The sequence below is a fragment of the Sinocyclocheilus grahami genome, unplaced genomic scaffold (genome assembly GCF_001515645.1).
Source record: "Sinocyclocheilus grahami isolate Dianchi unplaced genomic scaffold, SAMN03320097.WGS_v1.1 scaffold126.1, whole genome shotgun sequence".
NCBI lineage: Eukaryota > Metazoa > Chordata > Actinopteri > Cypriniformes > Cyprinidae > Sinocyclocheilus > Sinocyclocheilus grahami.
Genome location: NW_015505305.1, coordinates 2,657,047 through 2,671,692, shown reverse-complemented (window position 1 = coordinate 2,671,692; position 14,646 = coordinate 2,657,047). Strand labels below are relative to the sequence as shown.

Below are 14,646 nucleotides of genomic sequence, written 5' to 3'. Positions count from 1 at the left end.
TTTTTTGGGAAAGAAATTATAGAAATGAATACTTTTATTTAGCAAGGATGCTAAAATTGATCAAAAGTGATGATAAAGGCATTTATAATGTTACAAAAGATTTCGAATTCAGATAAATAGTGTTCATATCGATATCGGAATTATATCGTATCGACCGAAATGAAGAAATATATCGTGATATCAATTTTGGCCATATCATCCAGCCCTACCAGTAATACCATATGTTGTTTTATTTTATTATAATTTCTTTTATTTAAACATTTTGTTTTAAGGTGACGTAGTTACACATGTAACAGTAAATTATGCATAATTACAAGCAACTAACCCTAAAACTAAAGCTTAACCTATAGCAAATACCTGTAGTTAATTAATATTACTCAGTACTTATTTGTGTTATTACACTGTAACAGTGTCACCTTAAAAAGCATAACCTATTTTTATTTTCCTTAATTTAGTAGGATAGTTCACCCAAAAATGAAAATCCTGTCATTAATTACTCACCCTCATGTCGTTTCAAACCCGTAAGACCTTCGTTCATCTTCGGAACACAAATTAAGATATTTTTGATGGAATCTGAGAGCTGTCTGACCCTGCATAGACAGCAACGCAACTGAAATGTTCCCAAGTCCAGAAACATAGCAAGGAGATCTGTAAAATAATCCATGTGACATCAGCGGTTCAACCGTAATTTTACAAAGCTACGGGAATAATATTTGTTCGCAAAAGAAAAAAATAACGACTTTATTCAACAATTCGTCTCCTCCGTGTCACCCTGGCGCCATTTTGGAGAATATCAGCTGGACGTAAACAGCGTATGCTGTTCTGTGTCAGCTGCTGTCTATGCAGGGTCAGACAGCTCTCAGATTCCATCAAAAATATCTTAATTTGTGTTCCGAAGATGAACGAAGGTCTTACGGGTTTGAAACGACATGAGGGTGAGTAATTAATGACAGAATTTTCATTTTTGGGTGAACTAACCCTTTAAGGGGTATTTCTGAGGTGTAGGTAAAATATTGTTTTTTAAATTGTTTTATGATTTACTGCAAAAAAAACAATATTTGTAAATATAACCCAGCAGCCTATGTGCTCTTAGTTGTTGCAATTTAATAGAATTTTGGCCCTGTGGTGTCCTAGTGTTTAATGGCGCGATAAATGAGAAAATTCTCCTCACTACTCACTGTGAGTGGCGGCAGTGCCATTCCACCAGGGGAGAAAGTCCAGAAAGTTTATAACCTTGTGCGTCTCACATACTTTGATGATACACAGTTATGGCGTATAATCTTTATAGGATGGGATTTATTACTGTACGAATATATTTTTTTTCTGCAGTGGATTAAGCACAGAAGTCGTCTTCAACACCACAGGAAGTCTCCCGCAGACGTCCTTACCTCCGCGGCTGGCACAGGCAGGTCCGTCCTGGGTTAGGTTGGAGTGGACGCGACCAAACAGCTGCAGCATTGAGGAGGTCGTCACTTACACCCTGGAGATGCAGGATGAGACCAAGGTGTTGAACTCACCCCTACTACCCCCATCCCATAATCCCCTGATCCCTTGAGCAGTAGTTATAATGGCTTTCTGTTGTCATAACATCTACCAAAAATAGATATTATACATATCCGTTATACACTAGACATCATGTCTCTTAGCTGTTTTTTTTGTTTTTGTTTTTCTACCCTACTGGTTTCTAGTTAATTGCCCTTGCCCACAGTTGTCAGAGTAAATGGACTCTTCTGTATCCATGACTAATGCCTGTCGTGTTTCACAACTCGTGTTTGCGCCATCCAAATATTTTGAAGAGATTTCATCCACATTATTTTTCATCTTGCTCATTGCTGTTTATTTTTGATCATACACAGTAATTGTAGAATCTTGCTATTTTTAATAAATTAATAAACCACAAATCTGATAGGAAATATGCTTATTTTATAATCATATCATAATTATATTTGGATTTTATATTACAGTATATATATTATATGTGATATTTTTTTATTATATTTGATATTTATTTTAATATATTTTACATAGCAGATTTTTATAATTATGCAATATATAATATTAATCATAAACTTATCCTACTTTAAATTCATGCAACAACATCCGCTTCCTATTTTGCCTCTGTAATGGGGCATATTTCTGAGTGAAACAGGATATTAATCAAGAAAAAAAACAGGACGCAACTTAATTTTGTCCAGCAGCAGTTGGTTGGATCATTAAAAACAGTGTTACTTGCCAGATTGAAGGGAAGGTATTGAAAAATAAGAGGCATTGGCGATGTCATCCAACAAAAAACTTGTTTCAGAGACTCAACAAAAACTAATTCCAGCGCGAGTTTAGAGCAGGACTAGCTTTTGTCCAAACAATTGCACGTTATTCGTTTTGAATTTCGCTTGTGGCACACAACTGACACAAATCATCACTTCTATGTGTTTGTCAGCCACATTGCAGTATTTTCAAGTGCAAGACAATGATTTAGACAGCCTTTAAAGCAAAACTGGGAATAATTGTTCCATACTTCACTTCCTGACACCTAATGGACGATGTGTTTTTGGCAGGGACTGGACTTTCAGGCAGTGTACAGCGGTTTGGAGCTGAACCGTAAGGTGGAGACCCTAAAAAGGAACACACAGTACAAATTCAGGGTGAGTGAAGCACAGATTCAGGATGTTAATGGCACGACAACCCAAAGCCAAAAAGGCTAAGGCTTTAATTTATTAGATTTATGTATTATTTTGATTTATAGGTGCTGCTTCCTTTTGTTCTCATGCACAACTGTATACACAAACAAACCATCCATGCTAGTATTTAACTAAGGCTCTAGAAAAGCACATGTTCCCCAAGCACCTTTCCTTCCTAATTTCCTTCTTTGCTAATAAGGCAATTAGTGATAATCTAATGAACTTCAGTTTCTCCGCTAACCTGGAGCTGTTTCTCAGATCCAGCAGTTGTTGCTGTTGTTGTTGGGGGAAGGTGAATTGATTTCTCGTGGTGGTGTGTGTTAAAGGCTTTTAGTCTAATCTCTGAGAAGGCCGAGAACACTGCGTTAGCATTATCAGGGGAGAAAGACACTTCAGAGAGGATTTAAATGTCACCCTCTGCGATGCTGCAGGTGATTGGGATGCAAAAGTCATGTTGTCTACTTCACAAAAGCGTCCTGAAGTCTTCAAACGTCACCTTGGTTATCCGCTTTTCAGTGGTGTGGAGCAGCATTTATTTGAAATATAAATCTTTTGTAATAGTATACATTTCTTTACTGTCACATTTGTTTAATTTAATGTGTCTTTGCTGAATTAATTATTCTTTTCTTTAAAAACAAATCTTACTGACCCCAAACTTTTTAACAGTAGTGTGTATATAATTAAATATATGCATACTCTATACTGCAGAAGTAGTTGTGTGGTAGTATGCGTCACCTTGTGTGGTCTTGTAACATCTCTCTTTAACTGTCGCCCCCTTCAGCTCATCACATGTAGTGGAGAGTGGAGCAGTGCACCGAGCTCTTTGCTTGTGTGTAAGACGACCCCAGACAGACCCGGACCCCCTGTGAATCCTGCAGTAAACGCTGTCACGTATCACAGCTTCTGTGTGACATGGGGTAGGAAATTCGCTACGTCAGCTTTTTATGAAAAGTGTATCATTACATTCTAATAGTCATTGTTTTTCTTTTACAATTAATTCAGAACCTCCACAAGATGATGGTGGATCTGGAGATTTGACGTATGTCCTGGAGATATCAGAAGGGAATTTAGAAGGCATTTCTGAAGGTTTCATAATTTAATTCAAGTTTAACAGCATGAAAACCTCTCAAATATTTGCCTTTATTTGATGTGTCAGCTGGGGTGAAAAAAGTACTTTACAAAATTATTTTAGGACCGTTATTATTTTTTGTATTGTCACATACAAACAAACATGATTATGATGTATAAATAGTTTGTAAAAAGTTTTTTTAACTTTTATAGTTTCTTTTGTAATATTTTCTTTTCTTTATGGTTATGCAAATTGAAGGGGGAAATGTGATTAATTATCATGAAAATAATGCATAAATTATCAAAATTTTGTAAGAATGTACACCGCCTTTGTTGGGATTTTATGTTTTTGAAAGCATTCTCTTATGCTCAGCAAGGCTGCTTTTATTTAATCAAAAACACAGTCAAAAGCAGCAAGATTGTGAAATATTATTACAGTTTAAAATAACAGTTTTTTATTTGAATGTTTCAAAATGTAATTTATTCCTGTGATGCAAAGCTGAATTTTCAGCATCATTACTCCAGTCTTTAGTGTCACATGATCCTTCAGAAGTCATTCTGATGTGCTGATTTGCTGTTCAAGAAACTTTTATTATTATTATTAATTTTAAAAACCGTTGTGCTGCCAAATATTTTGTGGAAACAATGATAGAAAGCCAAAAGAACAGCATTTATTTGAATTAGGATTTTTTTTTGTGACAATGTAAAAGTCTTTACTGTCACTTTTGATTTAATGCATCCTTGTTAACAGTATTGATTTCTTTCAAAATTAAAAAAAATTATTGACCACACACTTTTGAACAAATAGTTATTTTCTTTCAACAGTATAGTTTCTATTTTTATTTATTTTGATTTTGCTGTGAAATATGGCTCTGCTGTGTTCCTGACAGATTCAGTGAGATAGATATTGAATTCATCTGTGTCTGTGTTCAGAGAGTCAGTGGATGTCACTCTATAGAGGACCAGAGAGGAAACATCTGTGTGAGGATCTAAAACCAGCAACAAGCTACTCCCTGAGACTCAGCTGTGTGAATGTGGGCGGACAAAGCCTGGTATAAGAACATTTACTGATTCCCAAGCTGATTCATGTAATAAAGTCTCAGTGCACTTATTGTGTTGTATGTTGACTGTTGATGTGTTGGTTGTGCAGTGCTCAGATGACTTGACTGTTCGCACTCATATCCCGCCCCCTGGCCGTTGTCAATCCCCAAGTATCGTGGGTGATGTCAAACACAAGGAGATGACTTTGCAGTGGGGTGAGTGGGTTGTTTTTTTATTTTGATATCTTTTTATTCTCTTTTCCCTTTTTGAGTCTAAAAGGAATAAACTGATTTTCTAAAAATAACTTTGCATTTGTGGCACAAGAGCTTTTTTTCCTTATAGACTGACATATGTGTGACCCTATTCAACAAATCACTCGATTCATTTGAAAAGACGTGGAATTGCAGTTAAAAACAAGCTGAAGGACACTCATCTGCTTTTAGACTAATCATGTTTGCTGCCAGGTCAACAGGTGAAGTATTCAGAGGATTTATAATTATGGAACTCCATGGAAAGTCAATTTTCCCAGAATGCACCTGGACCAACTGAAAGTTTTGCACCTACTTTTTTGTGCCGTTCATGCATTACATCACCCTATTTAGTGTATGGGTTTGTGTATGCATCTGTGTGTTTGAGGGAGCCAGAGATAAAATGCACTTGTTTGTTAGCGATTATACTCCTGACTCACTGTTTTTGAGTGAAGGTGGGCTCATTTAAGAGGCTGAATGCTGTCTATAAATAACTGTGAAATAGCAGTGCTGATTTCAGCCATCCACGCTGACTCTCAGAGCTCCGCGCCGCTCGGACAGCAGGCGTGAGCTTCCCTGCATGTTCTCCATCACTGCAATTGATCGGTTCCTTCCTTTAGCCAGTTGCCACAGGGTTGTAGAGGGAACTGAGAATGTGTTTTGGTTTTGAGAGGTTGGTGGCATGATGGATTCGAATAATGCGAATTATTCAAAAAAATGTGTATATATATATATATATTTTATTATTATGATATATCATTTATAATTAATAATATAATTTAATTATCACAATATACAATTTTAGTAATTAATCATAATAATAATTCATAAAATTATAATTATCCTCTTGCTAGCACCTCCTAGATCACAATTTTTGAGTGAATAATAATAATTATTATAATTATTATTATATTTTTTGTGGTATACACTTAATGATAATTCATAAAAGGCCTCTTGCCAACTCACCTCCCTATGGAAGCTTGTTTCTCACAATTTGGACTTTTCTTCTCAGAATTGCAAGTTAATATCTTACAATTCCAAGTTTATATCTCACAAATTCACAATTGTAAAAAAAAATAAAAATCTGAAATATGAGAAGAATTCGCAATTACGTTTCATTTTTTTATTCTGTGGTGAAAACAAGAACCAGAACTGCAGATGTAAACTCAGAATTCAGAGGGGAAAAACAGTCAAAATTGCCACTCAGGATGTGTGAAACGGTATTAATGGTGTGATCATGTATATTGGACTGCAGTGATGGATTATGCTTGGACTTTTCTGCTTTTAAATGATTGCTTATTGTTCTGTCCCTGTCTTTGTTTCTCCCATATACCCATTACTCTCCAGATGGTCCTTTGTGTGGTGAAGAGAGTGAAAATGTGGAGTTTAGCTTGGAAATCTGTGCAATGGAGGAGGGTTCGGAGCCAACGGAGGTGTACTGTGGAGCCAAAACAGAGTGCACTGTGGGTAATTTGCTCCCTGGCACCACCTACAGGTTCCAAGTTCGTGCAGCCAACAGTGCTGGGGTAAGTCATCCTGCATGCATGATCCAGCTATTTATGAATGATCTGGCTCTTTAATAAATGAAACACCGAACAAACTACTTAAAATCTGATTAATAAAAATTTTTTTAATAGAATTTCAAACCATATGGATGTGCTTTGGATTGCATTGTAAACATAATTGTATTACATATTGCATCACCATCGTAATACATCATAATGTCTTGTTTTTGATTTGTTTTGATTTTTTCTGTTCATACTACAACAAACTATGTGGCAAATCAGTGTTGTTATCATTAACTAAAGCTGTTAAAATTGTTAATTGAATATAAAATTTAAATGTAAAACTTAAGCTTAAAAACTTGAAAAAAAAATTCAACACAAATGTTTGTTGAAGCACTAAATTGCTAAAACTAAAATTAAAACTAAAAATTATGGAAATATAAAAATTTTTTTTTTTTTACAAAATCATGTAACAAAATTACTAAAACTTAAACTAAAATTCAAATGAAAACTAAAAATAAAAGCTATTAAAAAATATTAATAAGTACTATAATAGTATATAGATAAGAAAAGTAGAATTTTTGCTTTTGAAAGAATGCAAAATACATTTTGTTTCATTTACCTTGGAAAATATTTTTGGCTGTGATTTTATTTTTTTATTTTTTTTGCGAAAAGAATCCACTATACTAATCCAAAATATTCAGTCCATTCAAGTGGTTTTAATTCACCAATGAATGTTTTTCTTCCCAAGTGCCACAGTATAAATAGTATATATTTTAGTGAAGGGAAATAGGCTAGTATTTTAGACATTTTGGTTTTTATTCCCTTTCAGAAGCAGTGCATCAGAACAATTGCCTCTCAAACAGCTATAATTTTGTCCCCTTCACTCCAGCTGTTTTTCCTTTCTTACATGACATCCATGTTTTATAACAAACCCTCTACATTGCCTCAGGCCAATAAAGAGATCTGCTGTCTGCCTCGGCAAGGATATTAAGAAGCTAATTCAGCCATCACTGGAGATGGATGCCTAACACAGTGTAGCACTTTGGGTTTACCTGCCACAGAAATAACAGATCTCCCTCCTTATGGTCGAACCCAGGCCATTCATTACATTTGAGACAGCTCAAAAAGTCCTAAATCTCAGCCGTTTCTCTCGCTTTTTTTTTTTCCCCCAGTATGGACCATACTCTGAATCGGTGGAAATAAGCACTGCCGCCGGCCCCCCAGGACAATGTAGTCCACCTGCCATCAATGTGTCGTCACACACCTGTGCCGCTGTGACCTGGGAGGTGAGTCAGCGAGAGGCATTCGCACAGTATACATGCAGTAAATGATGAATCACTGTTATCTGGTGAAATTGTCAGAGTGATTTTCTGCTGCATTGGGAGAGTAATCAATTTTCAGAAGCAAAGATTGGCTTTGGGACTCGTAGAAAGACAAAAGTACTGGAATAGACCCTCGACACGGCTACAGAAACTCCATCCAAACAGCACCATTGAAAATACAGCATATTTCCTTCATCGATCATTCAGAAAATACCGAAGACTGATTCTCTGCAGTGAAGGTGGCAGATTGTGTCCACGCAAAACCTTTTCTTCACCAATTGCGCTTTCAGTCCCTTCTTCTCAAAAGACTTGTGACAAAGGGCCTCCTGTGTTTCGTTCACAATGAAAATGAATGGGATTTGAATCCTTGATGTCTCCTGAATGTAAAATATCATAAAGATTTTAATGATTTGCATTCTGTTTGCTATCTTGAGAGGCTGTTTCATATATTAGCGGTGCATATGATGCATTAGCTCTCTTGTGTTTGTCCTGGTGAAACCATGTTAGGCAGGTAATTAGTCACGTACTGCTGGGAATATGCGTTTGTTGCTCTAGTTTCCTGGAGCGTAACGCTTGCTCTGATCTCAATCCCTAGAACAAAGTGAGTTCTGGGATAGACATTTCTGAGTACCGGCTGGACTGGGGATGTGATTTGGACTCTCTTGAACTGGTCTACAGTGGAACGGAAACCTGCTTCCAAATCTTCAACCTGGAGGCATCAACGGACTACTGCTGCAGGCTACAGGTAATTCATGACGTGTCCAACATGACACATTTTCTGTTAGGACCATGAGACATTGCTCAGATATCCAGTTGTTATAAATGACAACAAGCTGAGAAACAAATTTTTTTCACAAATTTACCATTTACCAAGAAAAAAGTCTAGTTCATTTTAGTTATCTGACATTTTATTTTATTTTAATTATTTTTTAGATGTATTTATTGGTGGTTGTTTTTTTTTGTTTGTTTAATTATCATCCACTTCTAGATATTTAATGCTATGAAACAGGGCTGTTAAAGAAGCTTCGTCTTGTAGCTATAATGTAGTGGTTGACTGTTTTTAATATGTTAATGTAAATTAAATGGTCATACTGATTTTTAAGGATTACAATAAAATAATTGCAATGTGTTCATTTTTATGTATTATATGTTAAACTGTATGTGTTAATATGTGCAATTTTCACAAAATTGCTGAATTGAAATAAATTGCAGAATTATTTAATTTAAAGAACGTTTAATTTATTTTCCCCCCAAAGTTCATTTTTCTATTAAAAAAAAATTAAATAAAAAATAAAAAACCAGTAAGTTATATATAAACAATATACTTAGATATACCACTGAGCATTTGCTTTAACATTTTATGAATAAATCATCTTTCTAATTTCCAAGTCAAGGAAACACATTATTCTAATATTTCCTGAAAGTAATTTAGCTCATATAATTGTTTTGAGCATAATCACATTGAAATGCATGCATTACTGGCAGCTTGCATTTTAATTAAACGAACAACAAGAGTGTAAAACCTTAATCACACAGTGTCAACACTTGTTTGTGTTTACAATTAATTTATAAGTATAAAGTATTAAAGGAAACACAGCCTACATGCATTAGTGTCTCTTTGCGAACTGATTTGAATGCACCAAAAATAAACCTGCACATTGTGCTTATTAGACATTATAAGCAGTAATAGAGTTCAAATGTTAGACTGTAGCAGAGTAATCTCTGGAAACGTTCTGACCTTTGGGAGCTCCTCTTCACATTTGATTGGCTTTGATTCTGTTATGAACTAATGGCAAAACAATCTATTAGCAACAGAATGAAGAGAAGTAATTTCTCGTTGTACTCTCCAAAATACTGATGACAAACTAAAAGTATTATTTTTATATATATGTATGTATGTATATATATGTATTTGGGGTGTGACGAGACACTTATCCCACGAGACGAGACAAAAGACTGGGTTCACAAGAACGAGACGAGAGTTTTAGACTTTTTTAAAAGAATTCCTCAATGATGAAATATATAGGGGAAAATAGTATTTTATTCAACTGAAAAACACAAAATGCAGGTGTATTTTGAAATCAACTTGTACTTTATGAAATTAAATGTCTATTTTAATCAATTTTATGCAGTAATAAACAACATGTAAACACTGCTAAATGTTTTGCCACAAACTCAACTGACAGGCAAGTAATTGCACAAAAACTATAAAAAGTATAAATAAAAATAAATGATAAACAACATAAATATCCCTTTAAAGTGGAAGTAAAGCAGTCAGTCAAGTTTACATTATTTAGTAAACTGATTTCCACTTTAATAAAAAAAATATATATTATAAACACGATCAATGTATCCATTTAAAAGAATAAAGCAGTGGTTCCCAAACTGGTAGTAGTATGTATGTGATATGACGCTAGTTTTACTCAAATCAAATGCTAAAATGCTCATGAAGTGACTCTCAGAGCAGTTCTGGAGATGTTGTTCATGTGTTTACGTCCTCATTTAGTGAGACGGCAGCCGCTGAAATCACCGCGAGTGTCAGGCGTTCTTCAGTGTGTGTGTGTAGTAAATGAAACCGCGCGTCTGCGCCAAAATAAAAATAAATGATAAACAACATAAATATCCCTTTAAAGTGGAAGTAAAGCAGTCAGTCAAGTTTACATTATTTAGTAAACTGATTTCCACTTTAATAAAAAAATATATATATTATAAACACGATCAATGTATCCATTTAAAAGAATAAAGCAGTGGTTCCCAAACTGGTAGTAGTATGTATGTGATATGACGCTAGTTTTACTCAAATCAAATGCTAAAATGCTCATGAAGTGACTCTCAGAGCAGTTCTGGAGATGTTGTTCATGTGTTTACGTCCTCATTTAGTGAGACGGCAGCCGCTGAAATCACCGCGAGTGTCAGGCGTTCTTCAGTGTGTGTGTGTAGTAAATGAAACCGCGCGTCTGCGCCATTCATTAACAGAGACACGCAGAACATGCAGGATTCATACTTAAATCGACTTTTGCGTCTTAATATTTACAGATACTAGTTCATATATTGATTTGATTTGAATTAAGTGTAATGACCTACTTTTGATTAATTCATTCAAAATTTGACAAATTTTTTTTGGGAAAAGAATCCACTATACTAATCCAAAATATTCAGTCCATTCAAGTGGTTTTAATTCACCAATGAATGTTTTTCTTCCCAAGTGCCACAGTATAAATAGTATATATTTTAGTGAAGGGAAATAGGCTAGTATTTTAGACATTTTGGTTTTTATTCCCTTTCAGAAGCAGTGCATCAGAACAATTGCCTCTCAAACAGCTATAATTTTGTCCCCTTCACTCCAGCTGTTTTTCCTTTCTTACATGACATCCATGTTTTATAACAAACCCTCTACATTGCCTCAGGCCAATAAAGAGATCTGCTGTCTGCCTCGGCAAGGATATTAAGAAGCTAATTCAGCCATCACTGGAGATGGATGCCTAACACAGTGTAGCACTTTGGGTTTACCTTCCACAGAAATAACAGATTTCCCTCCTGATGGTCAAACCCTGGCCATTCATTACCTTTGAGACAGCTCAAAAAGCCCTAAATCTCAGCCGGTTTCTCTCGCTCCTTTTTTTTCCAGTATGGACCGTACTCTGAATCAGTGGAAATAAGCACTGCCGCCGGCCCCCCAGGACAATGTAGTCCACCTGCCATCAATGTGTCGTCACACACCTGTGCCGCTGTGACCTGGGAGGTGAGTCAGCGAGAGGCATTCGCACAGTATACATGCAGTAAATGATGAATCACTGTTATCTGGTGAAATTGTCAGAGTGATTTTCTGCTGCATTGGGAGAGTAATCAATTTTCAGAAGCAAAGATTGGCTTTGGGACTCGTAGAAAGACAAAAGTACTGGAATAGACCCTCGACACGGCTACAGAAACTCCATCCAAACAGCACCATTGAAAATACAGCATATTTCCTTCATCGATCATTCAGAAAATACCGAAGACTGATTCTCTGCAGTGAAGGTGGCAGATTGTGTCCACGCAAAACCTTTTCTTCACCAATTGCGCTTTCAGTCCCTTCTTCTCAAAAGACTTGTGACAAAGGGCCTCCTGTGTTTCGTTCACAATGAAAATGAATGGGATTTGAATCCTTGATGTCTCCTGAATGTAAAATATCATAAAGATTTTAATGATTTGCATTCTGTTTGCTATCTTGAGAGGCTGTTTCATATATTAGCGGTGCATATGATGCATTAGCTCTCTTGTGTTTGTCCTGGTGAAACCATGTTAGGCAGGTAATTAGTCACGTACTGCTGGGAATATGCGTTTGTTGCTCTAGTTTCCTGGAGCGTAACGCTTGCTCTGATCTCAATCCCTAGAACAAAGTGAGTTCTGGGATAGACATTTCTGAGTACCGGCTGGACTGGGGATGTGATTTGGACTCTCTTGAACTGGTCTACAGTGGAACGGAAACCTGCTTCCAAATCTTCAACCTGGAGGCATCAACGGACTACTGCTGCAGGCTACAGGTAATTCATGACGTGTCCAACATGACACATTTTCTGTTAGGACCATGAGACATTGCTCAGATATCCAGTTGTTATAAATGACAACAAGCTGAGAAACAAATTTTTTTCACAAATTTACCATTTACCAAGAAAAAAGTCTAGTTCATTTTAGTTATCTGACATTTTATTTTATTTTAATTATTTTTTAGATGTATTTATTGGTGGTTGTTTTTTTTTGTTTGTTTAATTATCATCCACTTCTAGATATTTAATGCTATGAAACAGGGCTGTTAAAGAAGCTTCGTCTTGTAGCTATAATGTAGTGGTTGACTGTTTTTAATATGTTAATGTAAATTAAATGGTCATACTGATTTTTAAGGATTACAATAAAATAATTGCAATGTGTTCATTTTTATGTATTATATGTTAAACTGTATGTGTTAATATGTGCAATTTTCACAAAATTGCTGAATTGAAATAAATTGCAGAATTATTTAATTTAAAGAACGTTTAATTTATTTTCCCCCCAAAGTTCATTTTTCTATTAAAAAAAAATTAAATAAAAAATAAAAAACCAGTAAGTTATATATAAACAATATACTTAGATATACCACTGAGCATTTGCTTTAACATTTTATGAATAAATCATCTTTCTAATTTCCAAGTCAAGGAAACACATTATTCTAATATTTCCTGAAAGTAATTTAGCTCATATAATTGTTTTGAGCATAATCACATTGAAATGCATGCATTACTGGCAGCTTGCATTTTAATTAAACGAACAACAAGAGTGTAAAACCTTAATCACACAGTGTCAACACTTGTTTGTGTTTACAATTAATTTATAAGTATAAAGTATTAAAGGAAACACAGCCTACATGCATTAGTGTCTCTTTGCGAACTGATTTGAATGCACCAAAAATAAACCTGCACATTGTGCTTATTAGACATTATAAGCAGTAATAGAGTTCAAATGTTAGACTGTAGCAGAGTAATCTCTGGAAACGTTCTGACCTTTGGGAGCTCCTCTTCACATTTGATTGGCTTTGATTCTGTTATGAACTAATGGCAAAACAATCTATTAGCAACAGAATGAAGAGAAGTAATTTCTCGTTGTACTCTCCAAAATACTGATGACAAACTAAAAGTATTATTTTTATATATATGTATGTATGTATATATATGTATTTGGGGTGTGACGAGACACTTATCCCACGAGACGAGACAAAAGACTGGGTTCACAAGAACGAGACGAGAGTTTTAGACTTTTTTAAAAGAATTCCTCAATGATGAAATATATAGGGGAAAATAGTATTTTATTCAACTGAAAAACACAAAATGCAGGTGTATTTTGAAATCAACTTGTACTTTATGAAATTAAATGTCTATTTTAATCAATTTTATGCAGTAATAAACAACATGTAAACACTGCTAAATGTTTTGCCACAAACTCAACTGACAGGCAAGTAATTGCACAAAAACTATAAAAAGTATAAATAAAAATAAATGATAAACAACATAAATATCCCTTTAAAGTGGAAGTAAAGCAGTCAGTCAAGTTTACATTATTTAGTAAACTGATTTCCACTTTAATAAAAAAAATATATATTATAAACACGATCAATGTATCCATTTAAAAGAATAAAGCAGTGGTTCCCAAACTGGTAGTAGTATGTATGTGATATGACGCTAGTTTTACTCAAATCAAATGCTAAAATGCTCATGAAGTGACTCTCAGAGCAGTTCTGGAGATGTTGTTCATGTGTTTACGTCCTCATTTAGTGAGACGGCAGCCGCTGAAATCACTGCGAGTGTCAGGCGTGCTTCAGTGTGTGTGTGTGTAGTAAATGAAACCGCGCGTCTGCGCCATTCATTAACAGAGACACGCAGAACATGCAGGATTCATACTTAAATCGACTTTTGCGTCTTAATATTTACAGATACTAGTTCATATATTGATTTGATTTGAATTAAGTGTAATGACCTACTTTTGATTAATTCATTCAAAATTTGACAAATTCCGTGACATTCCGCGTTGAACTGTGAATTCTATTTTTATGACTGGATAAAGACTACACTGCATAATTATAAAAAATATATAACATTTTATATATTTTATATAAATTTAAAAAAAAAATTATATAAAAAATATATATTCATCTAAATATATATTATAAAATATATACAGTGGGTACGGAAAGTATTCAGACCCCCTTAAATTTTTCACTCTTTGTTATATTGCAGCCATTTGCTAAAATCATTTAAGTTAATTTTTTTTT

General features: G+C 34.8%; 1 pseudogene; it reads left to right on the top strand.

Moving 5' to 3' along the window:
- The window catches only part of LOC107590247 (fibronectin type III domain-containing protein 3B-like), a 64,108-nt pseudogene that overhangs the window by 37,348 nt on the left and 12,114 nt on the right, over nucleotides 1–14,646 (top strand).